The 13,276-nt window shown below is 47.3% G+C and overlaps 1 protein-coding gene and 1 long non-coding RNA gene across 2 annotated transcripts in view; one reads left to right on the forward strand and one right to left on the reverse strand.

Annotated features, from left to right (window-relative positions):
- The window catches only part of ID1 (inhibitor of DNA binding 1, dominant negative helix-loop-helix protein), an 8,622-nt gene extending 1,112 nt beyond the window's left edge, over positions 1 to 7,510 (reverse strand). Inside the window, exon 1 of the mRNA XM_005879873.2 lies at positions 7,480 to 7,510. The gene's annotated coding sequence lies outside the window, so the exon portion shown is untranslated. The remainder of the gene's footprint in view (positions 1 to 7,479) is intronic.
- Positions 7 to 605, forward strand: LOC106728412. Its single transcript, XR_001364719.1, has 2 exons — positions 7 to 216; positions 440 to 605. It is a non-coding gene; the product is annotated as an uncharacterized LOC106728412 (long non-coding RNA).
- Positions 7,511 to 13,276: the final 5,766 nt, after the last annotated feature.

Here is a 13,276-nt window from a genome sequence, read left to right on the forward strand (position 1 = left end):
GGCGGCCGCGGCGTTGCCACTGGCGACCTTCATGATTCTGGCGTCGGGGTGAGCTAGGAGGCGGGAGCTGGGCGTGCAAGAGGAGACCTCCGCGCGGCAGAGACGGTTGTAGAATGCACGCTCCAAACCCCGCAGCCGGATCATTATAAAGACGCCGCGTCCCCTCCCCGAGGGGCGGGCCCAGACGTTCAAAAGCAGCCAATGAGAGGCCTGGAGGTGTGGCCTCGAGCGCCTCTGGGCCCCGCCTCCCGCTCTACTATTGTACCCTGGAGGGCGTGGAAAGGGGACCCCGAATCTCAAAAAGAGAGAGAGTGGGAAGGCACCGGACAGGGTGGCTACCTGGGAACCTCGGGGAGGAGGCAAGGAGGCTAAATCGATATTGCCGATAACAAAGAGATCAAGAATCCGTTTTCCCGGGTTCGTTTTCTCACCTCTCCAGCTCCATTTTACAGATGAGAGAAACTGAGGCCCGGATGAAGAAGCGCTGGCTCTGGGTCGCCTAGAGAGCCTGGGCTTCTGGATCCTGTTGGAAGACGACTTCTGGGACCCTGATCTCGCGAATGTTTGGTCCGAAATTAAAGCGGGCCCTCCTTTCACACTCTGAACTGGGGCTCGTCTCTCTTTCCCAATTGCCAGGGAGTGTTGTTAATGTCCTGGGACCAGGGGGACTTACCCAGGCCCCTCGGGGTGGGAGCACTTAATTTGGGAAAGTCTTCCCCTAGGACTGGGGGCTGGGCCTCTGGGACCTGAACTGGATAGATGGCTCCCAGAGTGGGGCTGCATCTCCTAATTCTACTCTGAATTTGCAGCCCCTTGCAAAAATTCCCTAAATCTGCATCAACTAGTGATTTTTAAATTTTTCTCCCTTTTTTCGGAGGTTTCCCCTCTAAAAAAGATTTCGGATCAGGTTCTCCCACAGCGCGGCAGCTGCAGAGCTCCAGTCCCCCTCTCCTCCCACCCTCCCCCCGCCGGGCTTCCCGGGCTGGTCTGTGTCAGCGTCTGAACAAGAGGCTCAGACCGTTAGACGCCAGGCCCGTGACGTCACCCATTCATAAAACCTGGACGGGCTGTCAGGCTGGCGCCGCGCGGGCGGTCGCCATGGAGACGGCAAACCCGGCTCCCCGCGCTACTCCGGGCCCCGCCAGTCACCTGCGGACCTCCGGCAGGAGGCCTGGGAATGTGCTCCTCACGGGCGCGGTCGCCGGGCAAGGGTCACCTTACCTCCCCGCCCCACACCTGGAATCTCCCCACCAGGCCCACAGCTTGGGCCGCTTGGGAGGTTTCCTCACCGCCTCCTCCCCATCTCCAGTTCCCCTTATTGCCTGGGGAAAGGGGCCCGAGTTCCGATTCCAGCTCTGCTGCTGGGTGAATTTAGTTGTGTCCCAAGCCCTCTGAGCCATACTATCTGCCCGGTTTGTTGATGATAATCACACAAGTGACGATTTATTGCGTTCTTACTTCCTGCCAGGCAGGCACTGTGTGAAGAGTTTGCCTGTATCATCTTCTGGAATCCTTGCTACAACTCCAAAGAGAGGAGCTGTTTGGTTTCTTTATACAAAGGAGGAAACTGAGGCTCAACAAGCCTCCCGGGAGCCACACTGTTGTAATGGCTGCATTGTTAATAACAAGGGCACTTCATTGTAATGCAGCCCCGTCCAGTCTGCCTCCAGAACCCTAGATGGACCAGAGCTGTGGAAACCGCATAGCCACCCGAAGCCACACCCGAAGCGTGAGGAGGCTAAAATTCTGCGCTCACACAGGAGGGGGTGATATTACCCGCCCCCCTACACACACACACACACACACACACACAACAATTAACTCACTGGGTGTCAGGTTTCCTTTTTCTACAGAAGTTTGCAGAAGGGGGTCAATAAACCAGCCCACTGCATCCACATGAGGAAAACAGGAAAACTGATCAGGGAGACTAGCTTCAAAGGAGAGACATCATCAATTAATTAGCTGGACTCCCCATCCTCTTATGACACCCCGCAAGCTCTCCAAACTCCCTAGGCTTGTTTTGCAATCCTCTAATGATTGGAGAGAACATTTTGCTGTGCAGAAGAATTGCTAAAGAATTGGAAGGACAATGACCAGCGGGAGAGGAAATTAGAATATTAATTTACTATTGAGTGATTATTAATTGACCTAGCAATTCTTTTTGCTGGTATCAATTCCAGACACACACACACACACACACACACACACACACACACACACGCACAAAGATGTCTGCTCAGCCCTGGCTGGTGCGGCTCAGTTGGTTGGGCATCATCTGTGCACCAGGAGGTTGCCGGTTGGATTCTGGGTCAAGGGCATGTGCCGGGGTTGTGGACTCGATCCCTGATAGGGCGTGTGCTGGAGGCAGCCGATCCATGTTGCACTCTCACATCCATGCTTTTCTCTCTCTCCCTTTCAGTGCCTCTCTCTCTAAAAATCAGTAAACTATTGTTTTTAAAAAAGAATGAGACATTCCTTTTAAAAAAATGTCTTCCCAAAGATGTTCGTTGAGGTGCTATTTACAAGAGGGGAAGTTAAAATAACCTAAATATCCAGCAAATAATATTGCGTGGTATTATATAAGGATGAATGGAACATCAGTGCTGTGGACTGGCCCTGCGGCAGGGGAAGTTTGGTTCTGAGAGATATCTAGATGCTGTTGGTAGAGGAAGCAAGAGTTAGACTGGGGGTTAAGGTAGGACCTCCTGTAAGAAAGCAAACATACTGTGCCTAAGTACATGTGTATCTGGAAATGAATTTAAAATGAGAGGAAATTATGCTGCAGAAAATTTCAAACACAATACTGTGTACTTTCTCTCAGATGAAGTTCTAAAACTCACAACTAATGTATGATGAAAGAAATCAGAATGGGGGCTGCCTCTGGGAGTGGAGCGTGGGAGTTGCCAGGCAAGGGGTGTGAGGGAACGTTCTGGAGTGATGGGAATGTTCCCTGTCATGCTGAGGTGTGCATTACACAGTGTAAGAGTTAGTCAAAACACATTGAATTATATATTTTTGTGCATTTCACTGTATTTAAATAGCACCTCAATAAAAAATATTAGAAAGAGAAAAAAAAAGGATAAATACCAAATTACTACTGTTACCACTGTGAAGAGGAGTGAGGGGAAGGAGAACAATGTGAAATTAGGATTTCACTTTTATCTTCACATAGGTATTTGATTTTTTCCCCCTTAAGCAGTCTTATTGAAGTACTAGAGGCCCAGTGCATGAAATTGTGCACTGGGTGGGGGAAGGGGCCCCCAGCCCGGCCTGCACCCTCTCGCAGTCGGACATCCCTCTTGCAATCTGGGACCACTGGCTCCTAACCGCTCGCCTGCCTGCCTGCCTGATTGGCCCTAACCGCTCACCCGCCTGCCTGATGGCCCCTAACTGCCTCTGCCTTGGCCCCTGCTGTGGCAGCTTTGTTGGGGATGACGTCTGAAGGGTCATTCGGCTCTCTGGTCTAATTAGCATATTACTTTTTTATTATTATAGATAATTGACATACACAAAGTGTATATATTTGAAGTGTATGACATCATAAGTTTCTCTCTCTCTTACTCATGAACTATTGCCACAATCAAGACAATTATTATATACTTAATCAACCCTAGAAGTTTTCTTTTGCCCTTCGTAATCCCTCCCCACTCTCCCACTCAGTGTCTAGGTAACTGGTTTCTGTTTTATTCTATAGTTTGCATGTTCTAGAATTTTATATAAATGAAGTACAGTATATATACACAGTATATACATACATAATGTATATACAGTGCTTACTCTTTATTGTAGCTTTGTCAGCCTACTTTTTTCTTAACGCAGAATAATTATTTTGAGATTCATTCATGTTCATTCATTTTTATTGCTTAGTAGTAGTGTGTGGATATACCACAATTTGCTTATCCATTTACATCTAGGTTGTTTGTAGTTTTTGGTTAGTACAAATAAAGCTGCTTTGAACAGTTGTATACATGTGTTTATATGAATCTGTGCTTTCAGTTCTGTTAGGCAAACAGTAGTGGAATGATTGGGTCACACAGTAGGTATTTACTTAATTTAATAAGAAACTATTCAAATGTTTTCCCAAGAGGTGTATCGGCAGTGTGGAGAGCCCAGGTCCCCCACGTCCTCTCTAACGGTTGATGTGGTCAGTTGTTTTCAGCAATTCTAATAGATGAGTGTAGTATCTCACTGTGGTTTTAATTTGTATTTTCTTTTTTAATTTTTAATTTTTATTTTTATTGACTTTTAGAGAGAGAGAGGAAGGGAGAGGGAGACAGAGTGAAACATCAATTGGCTGCCTCCTGCACGCCCCCTACTGGGGATTGGAGCCTGCAACCTGGGCATGTGCCCTGACTAGGAATTGATCTGGTAGCCTTTCTTTCTTTTCTTTCCTTTTTATCTTTAATTTCTTTATTGGTTAAGGTATTACAAATGTGTCCTCATCCCCCACATTAACCCCCAACTCCCCCCCATAAATTTAAATCTTTTAATACAAGTCCTTTAGTTGATCTCTTCCCCTTACCCCCACCCCCCCCTACTTTCCCTCTGGGGATTGATAGTCTGATCGCTGTTTCTCTGTCTATCTAGTAGCCTTTCAGTGCATGGGATGAAGCCCAGGCAATTGAGCCACACTGGCCATGGCTTTAATTTGTATTTTCCGAGTTACTAAAAATGTTGATCATCTTTGTATGTGCTTATATGTCATCCATATATCTTCTCTGGCAAAGTGTCATTCATTCTTTGCTCATTAAAAAATTAGTTTTAGATAATTGTAGATTCACATGAAGTCGTGAGAAATAATAGAGAAACCCCTTATATCCTTTACCCACTTTCCCTAATGGAAGCATCTTGCATAAATATAGTACAATATTACAAGAAGATTTCACATGAAATTCAGATTTCACCTGATTGACATGCTTCCCTTTGTATGTGTATTTAGTTCTCTGCAGTTTTATCATGTGTAGATTCCTGTGAGCACCACCAGAGTGAAGACACAGAACAGCTCCATCACAAGGATCCCTCGTGCTACCCTTTAATCTTTTGTCCAGTTCTGTTCACTTGGTTTTTGTCTTCTTATTATTGAGTTTTGAGAGTTCTTTATGTTTCGAATACAAATCCTTTATCAGATATATGAGTTACAAATATTTTCTCCAGTGTGTCTCATCTTTTAATCTCCTTACTTGCGTCTTTCGACGAGCAAAAGTTTTAGATTTTGATGAAGTCCAATTTATCAATTTTTAATATTATGAATCGTGCTTTTCTTGTCATATCTAAGAAATCTCTACCTAATCCAAGATCACAAAGATTTTCTCCTATATTTTCCAGAAGGTTTATAGCTTTAGGTTTTTATAGTTTTAGGTCTCTGATCCAATATACATAGGTATTTTTTGAATACATTTTTTAAACAGAAGTGTATTCGTGAAATATTTTGTGTAATAAAAAGCCAACTTTAAATGTTTAGTATATCTCACTCTGGCCTGACTGATGGTTGGGATGAGGTGGGAATGTCAAAGACACTTTGCAGACAAGTAGGAGAGAGGGTCAAGGAACAATTAGGACCCTCCCCGCTCAAATAACATTCATGTGCATCCACCTCCTGCCAGGTCCTGTGCTAACTACGTCAAGACTATATTATGGCCTGGCCAGTGTGGCTCAGTGGTTGAGCATCGATTTATGAACCAGAAGGTCCCGGTTCGACTCCAGGTCTGGGCATGTGCCTGGGTTGCAGGTTGGATCCCCAGTAGGGAGCATGCAGGAGGCAGCCGATCAATGATTCTCTCTCATCATTGATGTTTCTCTCTCTCCCTCTCTCTCTAATAATCAGTGGAAAAATATCCTTGGGTGAGGATTAACAACAAAAAAATAAAAATAATAAAAAATAAAAATACTTTATTTAAAAAAAGGATTCATTGAGATTAGGGTCCCAAAGCTCCTGTGATGGTCTTGAATGTAGTAGGTGCTCACTAAACAGTAGATAGGAATAGTGTCTGTTCAATTTCAGGCCAGGCCCCCAGAGCTCATGTGGTTTGCAGTTTTACTTCTGGGGTTTTTTAGCGAGCCATGTGAGATGAGCTTTCAGACCCCATGAAATTTTCCCTTCACGGTGTTCCCCTCAAACTTTCCAAGTGAAATAACGACACCCCCTATACACATACCCATCCTAGGTCTGTGGGGAAAAAATGGCTTCATTTCATTCCAGAAAATGTTCAGTACTTCCAGACATGATTTTTATCTCTTACATTTTTAAGGCCTGACAAAGAATTTAAACAAAGACTGTCTATTTATCTTGTTGCCAAATAGGCATTTTTCTGGCCCTCTCTCGGGTAGTGTGAATTGAGTGAGCATTTGCCTCTCAGTCCTACCACCCCTTTTTTGGTGGCCAGGAAGTTTGGAGGCCTCTTCATTTTTATTTTTTTAAATATATTTTTATTGATTTCAGAGAGAAAGGGAGAGGGAGAGAGAGATAGAAACATCAATGATGAGAGTCATTGATCAGCTGCCTCCTGCACGCCCCCTACTGGGGATCAAGCCCGCAACCCGGGCATGTGCCCTTGACCAGAATGGAACCTGGGACCCTTCAGTCTACAGGCTGATGCTCTATCCACTGAGCCAAACCGGCTAAGGCTGGAGGACTCTTTAAATGAACCTACATGGCCCTAAACCAGGATTCAAGCTAGTAGTCTCTCGGGAGGCCCTTTACACACACCTGGCACGGTCTGATTTTCACAGCTGCTCCCTGACGCTGGTAACAGCTGTATTATTTTTATAATGCACCATTCCACAGATGGGAATATGGGGGCCCAGAGAGAAAAAAGGACCAGCCCTTGACACCTTCCAATCCTGGCTCTATCATCGACAAGCTGTACCTCAGTTTCCTCATCTGTAACCTGGGGTTCATGTTCATTGTTCTCTGTGGAGTGGTTATGAGAGTAAAATAAGCGATGCCAAGAGGTAACGGCAGCACCTGGTGATGAATGGACATGTCTTTTCCTGATTTCTCTGTCACCACATCACCTTTTCGGCCTTCAAGATCTCTCCTCTGGCCTCCAGGGCTCAAGGCAAAGGCTCCCATTTTCTAAGGGCTCCCTCTGTATCAGGCAGAGCTCCAAGTATTAACCTACGACTGGTAGTAATAGGTATGTTCCTTTTACAGTTGAGGCCATTGAGGCCCAGAGAAGTGGAGTGACTTGCTTCCGGCACACAGCTGGGATGTGGCATTGAACCCAGGCGGTCTGTCTCCTGAGGCGGTGGCTGTGGGGCTGAAGGCTTGTGTGCATGCGTGTCTACACTGCCGAGCACATCCTCGTTGATGCGTGTTCATGTCCAGCATGTTCCCCACTGCCCCTCCCGGGAGTCTTGGCCTTGCAGGCTCCAGGGCGGGCCTGCCCTGTGCCACGTGACCCGTTCTGGCTGCTCTGGCCCTGGCCCGGCAGCTGCTCCCCAGATGTGCCCACAGCGCGGTCTTCCAGCCGCCAGGCCGGCGCCTCTGGGCTGGGACTGCCGGAGCTGCGGGGGAGAGACCTTTGGCTCTGGCTGTTCCCACCGCCCCCCCCCTTCCCTGCTCCTTGTAACAGGAGACCACAAGCACCCCCTCCACACTCTACCCCAGCACTCTGCGCTCAGCCAACACCGCCTCTCTGCCCATCACACTGAGAATAAAATCCAAACCCCTCCCCAGCCTGCAGCCTCTGTCCACCACCGCCAGCCACCTCTCCTGCCCGGCCTTTCTCTCCCCGGCCATGTGGTCTCCTTTCCTAAACTAGCTGGGTCCTACCTCAGGGCCTTTGCTGTTCCCTCTGCATTCATCCCCGATCTTTACAAGACTTCTCATTCTTCAAGTCTCAGGTCAAATGTCACCTCCTCAGAGCTCTTCTTAGAACCTCCTTTGGCTATTTATTCACTTTCTTTCACATTCCCCTGGTCTTAATTATTTATAGAATTTATTACCATCTGAAAAGATCTTTGTTTTCTTGGAGATTGTCCATCCTCCTCCATCCCCATGCCTGCCCCAGGCTCTAGGAGGGCAGGAACCATGGCTCCTTTGGCCACTGCTGTGTCCCCAGAGCTGAGCACAGGGCCTGGCCCAGAGAGGGTGAAGGACTTGCTCAAGTTCCCGGGGCATAGTACTTAAATGGAAGAGTATGTAGGGTCAGATCTGTTGAATTAACGAATTGTTACCGTATGGTCCTCAGTTTCCTTATGTGCAAAATGGGGACAAAATTTGACCTTAACCTACAGAGTTATGACACTTCAGGGCTTAGTACGAGGTAAGCACTCAGAAATGGCAGCAAAATAGATAGTTTGTGTCCTTCCAGGGGTCTCATTTCCTATCCCCCAGCCCAGCAGAAGGCTGTATATGGGCACTTGAGGGGTGTGGAGGCTTCAAACTCTCTGTCCTTAACCAGCTGTGAGACCTCTGCCAAGTCTCTTATCCATTCTGGACCTCAGTTTCCCCATCTGTAAAATGGGGATGGTCCCTGGCCCTCCATCTTAAGGGTTTTTTGATGGGCTCTTGGGTCATTCCAGGGAGTGTAGGGGGGTCCAGGCTTGGGTCCATCTTTTGCCTCTCATCCTGTTTTCCAAAGAAGGCCCAGAACAATGGACAGGGAGGCTGGAGCTCCCAGTCTGGGCCCCTCCTAGGGTTCCCTGAGAGAGAGGGTGTGGGGCCTTCCTGTGGCCTCAGCAAGGGCCACTGCTGCCCTGGGACTCGGGGGCCAAAGGGAAGGGCAGAGTAAGGGCCCAGGGGGCTCCCTTCTTAGGTCACTCAGCACAGGCCAAACCTGAAAGTACTACACACACACACACACACACACACACACACACACACACAAATACACACACCTATACAACCACACAGCATATACATGTAAACTGACAACTGATGCATCTGCCAGCAACACTTTAATACACACACCCAGCAAAGCAGCTGTCCAAATGCACAGCACAGCCATACACCATGACATACACCCACACACTGACACCCAGGTACACAACCCAGACCCAAACGTGCACAACCAACACAACAACCAAAATACAGAGACCAAGGAGGCAACACATCAAAACACCTAATTGTCTCTCCTAACAGAACCCCACTAAAGCTACAACAATAAACACAACACACAGATACACACACCCTACACTGCAATACACAGTTACTACACATAACACTTACACCCATATCAGTGCTGCTCACACCAAGATGCAGACACACGTGCCCACATCCTTAGAGAAAACAATCACATATGAACCAGCTTCCCCTATGCAACCACACCCACCTTCACCAGCTCTAAGGCTGCCTCCAACCGTCTCTCAAAGTCTTTTTACGTATAGACATCACTCCACAACACACACACAATTCAGAATCCCGTATAAGCTCCAAGGACCCACAGCTACTCAACCACACCCACCCAGACCCCAGGAACTCATGCCCAGAAATGCAGGCCTGAGCCCTGTCCAGGGCAGAGGGACGGGAGTTGGTCTGACTCTGGCAGCCCCAGAGGCTGATGCCACCAGCCCGGACATCCCAAATCAGGGCGCTCACAGGGCCCAACAGAGAGCACCCCCATGCTGCAAGTCCATGACATGGAAGGAGGGAGATGGGGCAAGAGGCCTCCTGAGGCTTCCATGGTTCCTCATGTGCCCCTGAGGCCCCCTCCCCTGCCTCCTGCCTGGTGCCCAATCCAGCCCTCCTTTGACTCACCTGCCTCCCTTGCACCTGGCTCCCCCTTCTGCCCTGGGGCCCGGAAAGGGGAACCAGCTGAGGGTGCATCTCTCAGGCCTGCCCAGCTCCCTGCCCAGGAGCTTGGAGCAGTCCCCACCCTCTTTGCTCACCCCAACCCTAAGTACTCTGTCACCAGGGGTGGCACCTCTAGCTGCACCCTTGCCTCAGGTCACAGGTGTGGCTGCACTCCTCAAATACTGTGACTCATGACAAACTCTTAAGTCTTTTAAAAAGTCTTATTTTTTTTTGCTGATGCAAACACAGGGCTGATCTAGTTAAAGGAAGTTGACAACTGAGAAACACTCAATGAAGAAAGGGGTCTCTTTCCTAGAAGTCAGGAGAGCGAGGTTTCTCAGAGAGCCAACGAGCCCCGGGTTCTCGTCCAGTCCCCGCTTCGGAGCCGTGCGAGTGTAATCACTTCATGTCCTCGTGTCTCAGTTTCCCCGTCTGTGAAAGCGGGGAATGGTATGAGTTCCCATCTCTGTGAGGACGAAACGAGTGAAGTCACATAAAGAGCTTAGAACAGTGCCCAGCAAAGTCAGTATTCAATAGACACTAATTATTACTATTCTTTTTAAAAAATAAATCTTTATTGTTCAGATTATTACAGTTGTTCCTCTTTTTTTGCCCCCATAGCTCCCCTTCACCCGGTTCCCAACCCACCCCATGCCCTTACCCACCCCCCACTATCCTCATCCATAGGTGTATGATTTTTGTCCAGTCTCTTCCCACACCCCCTTCCCCCCGAGAACTGCCAGTCCACTCCCTTTCTATGCCCCTGATTCTATTATATTCACCAGTTTATTCCGTTCATCAGATTTTTTATTCAATTGATTTTTAGATTCACTTGTTGATAGATATGTATTTGTTGTCACTTTGTTGTTCATACTTTTTTATCTTTACCTTTTTCTTCTTCTTCCTCTTCTTAAAGAATACCCTCCAGCATTTCATATAATACTGGTTTGGTGGTGATGAACTCCTTTAGCTTTTTCTTCAAACTGAAGGGCAAGAGAAGAGATTAGCCTTAGATAGGAGCGTGGACAGTTTACCCATAGTAACAGAGGACACAGCCTATGTGGACAGATGTGCATAGGGAGGTGCATAAAATAGAAACTCAAGATGTTCTCTGCAGAATGCTTTGATTTTCTTAGTAACAGACAAAGTAAGGTCATTACCTAAGGGTCATGGTGAAGAAGAAAAATGTATAAAGTTTAAAGAAAAAGGGAAAGTAATAAAATAATTGTCTAAGAGAGTAGAGGAGAGTAGACTAGAGAAATATGGTGTTACTGCTGAGCAGCATTGAAGGTTCCAAATAATGTCAGCCTGCAAGATATAGAGGAAATAATACTAATCTAGCTAAGGTAAGGGGAAGGAAAGGAGGGAGGGAGAAAGGGAGAAAGGAAGGGAGGGACGGAGGGAGAGAAGAATTACTATTTATAAACTACAAACTACTTCCATCTCTTTAGACTCCGGATCTTGTCCGAGGTCTCTTCACAGACTTTGTTGTCTCATAAATACATACCTATGATCATATTTCTTTTGCCTAAAGTATATTTTCTTCTCTCTTTTTGGAGTCAGAATTCTTTTTCATTCTCTGAAAATCATTGCATTTTTCCATCTTTTGTGACACCATTGTCCTTAGTATATACTTCTATTTCTGTATTTAACACCATGTGATATTTTTTTAAGTTAGTCTTTCTAATGAGCTATGTATTCCTTCAGGTCAAAGACTAGCTTAAGCATTTCTATATTCTGTCTAGGTAGTCAATAACTGTTTATACAGGGAACTGAATGGAAAATTTCCTACATTTAATGAGAGTATCAACACATTTTTTAATATTTTTTTCTAATAAGGAAAATTAAAACCTTATTAGAAAATTTTAACAATATTTTGCACAAAATTTTAACAATAGTTTTACATGAATTGTGTAATTATCTATAAGCATGATATGAAAAGCAGCATTGTATATTTTTTTTTAAATTAATAAATCTTTTATTGTTCAGATTATTACAGATGTTCCTCTTTTTTCCACCATATCTCCCCTCCACCAGGTTCCCATCCCACCCCATGCCCTTACCCGCCCCCCCCTGCACTGTCCTCATCCATAGGTGTAAGATTTTTGTCCGATCTCTTCCTGCACCCTCCACACCCCTTTCTCCTGAGGATTGTCAGTCCATTATTACTATTCTTATGGTGCCTGACTGTTCCACCTCTCCTAAAGGTAACCCCGTTAAATAATCGGATACATGCTCCACCACTGAATTACAGAACTTTAGAATCATTAAAGGCCAGCTACTCATCCCAGAAGCAATTAGTGCACCGCCACTTTGTACCAGGCACAGCAGTGACAGAACAAGAGGCCAAGGCAGCCATTCCCTGGAGACTGACTGCAGTGTGTGGGTTTGCTGTCATCCCAAGGGGGCACTTCTTTAGGAATTAGAGAGAGAAGCCCCTTATTCCGAGTAGATGCAATGCGCCTTCTAGGAACAGGCTCTGTAGCACCTTCGTGTTCCCCACAGCCTGCTCAGTGGCCCTGCAAACAAGGTTGTTGCCCAAGGAGTTCCCAGTCTCATAGGAAAGGCCATCACCCCCAGGTTCCCAGCGCTGTGGCAGAGGATTGTGAGAGGCAAGGTGTGGCCGGGAGAGGCCCTGTCAGCCAAGGGAGGGTAAGGAGGCCTTCCTGCAGGAGGAGGCGCTGTCCCAGCTGAGATGAAGCAGCGGTGAGGCGGGTGCTCCCGAGGCCCAGCGCTGCACATCTGGAATGCACGAAGGACACAGTTGCCACATCAAACTAAAAGAGCTTCAAAGTCTGCAAATATAAAACGCGGTGGGGCTGTGGGAAAACGCTCCTCCGCCGCCGGTGAGTGTGCAGACTGGTAGGATCACTTGGGAGCTCAGTGTGGCAACACCGAGTAACAGTGAACGCGGGCACACCTCTGACCAGCCATCCACTCCACGGTCACACCCTGCAAGTTCTGCGCCCAAGACGCCAGACGCGGCAAGAGCGCCGGAGCTGTGTCTGCGGCAGCAACCATCGAAAACCACCTGCTTGCCCAACAGCGGGACAGGGAAATAGAATGACAGGACGCACAGCCGTTATCAGGAATGAGCTAGACCTGGGTGCGCGCAAGAACAGGGAAAACACAGAATCCTTTTTTAAAGTGTAAATCTGAAAACACGCCAACGACGCTGATACATTGATGTGCAGTAAACGTGTAAGAAAACACGGGCTGGAAGGACACATGCCCAGGTTGGGGCGCACGAGGCAGCATTAGTCTTGGAGCAAAGGCCCGCTTCTCGGAAAAGTTTTCTTCTTCGGAGAAAGGCTGGGAGAGGGGCGACTACAGCAAACGGCCTGTGGATGTGAGGTCTGGGTGGTGCGAATATGGGATCAGGGATGCAAAACATTGTATTTTTAAAAATCATTTTCATGTCACAAAATAAAAAATTAGGTTAGCGACGAGAAAAGGCCATTTCCAGGCGAAAGAAATTAAAGGTCTGCGGCCGGAGATCAGGGTGCGCAGGGCCCCGCGGTGGCGGTGCTGGGGGCCAAG

Source organism: Myotis brandtii, unplaced genomic scaffold (genome assembly GCF_000412655.1).
Source record: "Myotis brandtii unplaced genomic scaffold, ASM41265v1 scaffold61, whole genome shotgun sequence".
Lineage (NCBI taxonomy): Eukaryota > Metazoa > Chordata > Mammalia > Chiroptera > Vespertilionidae > Myotis > Myotis brandtii.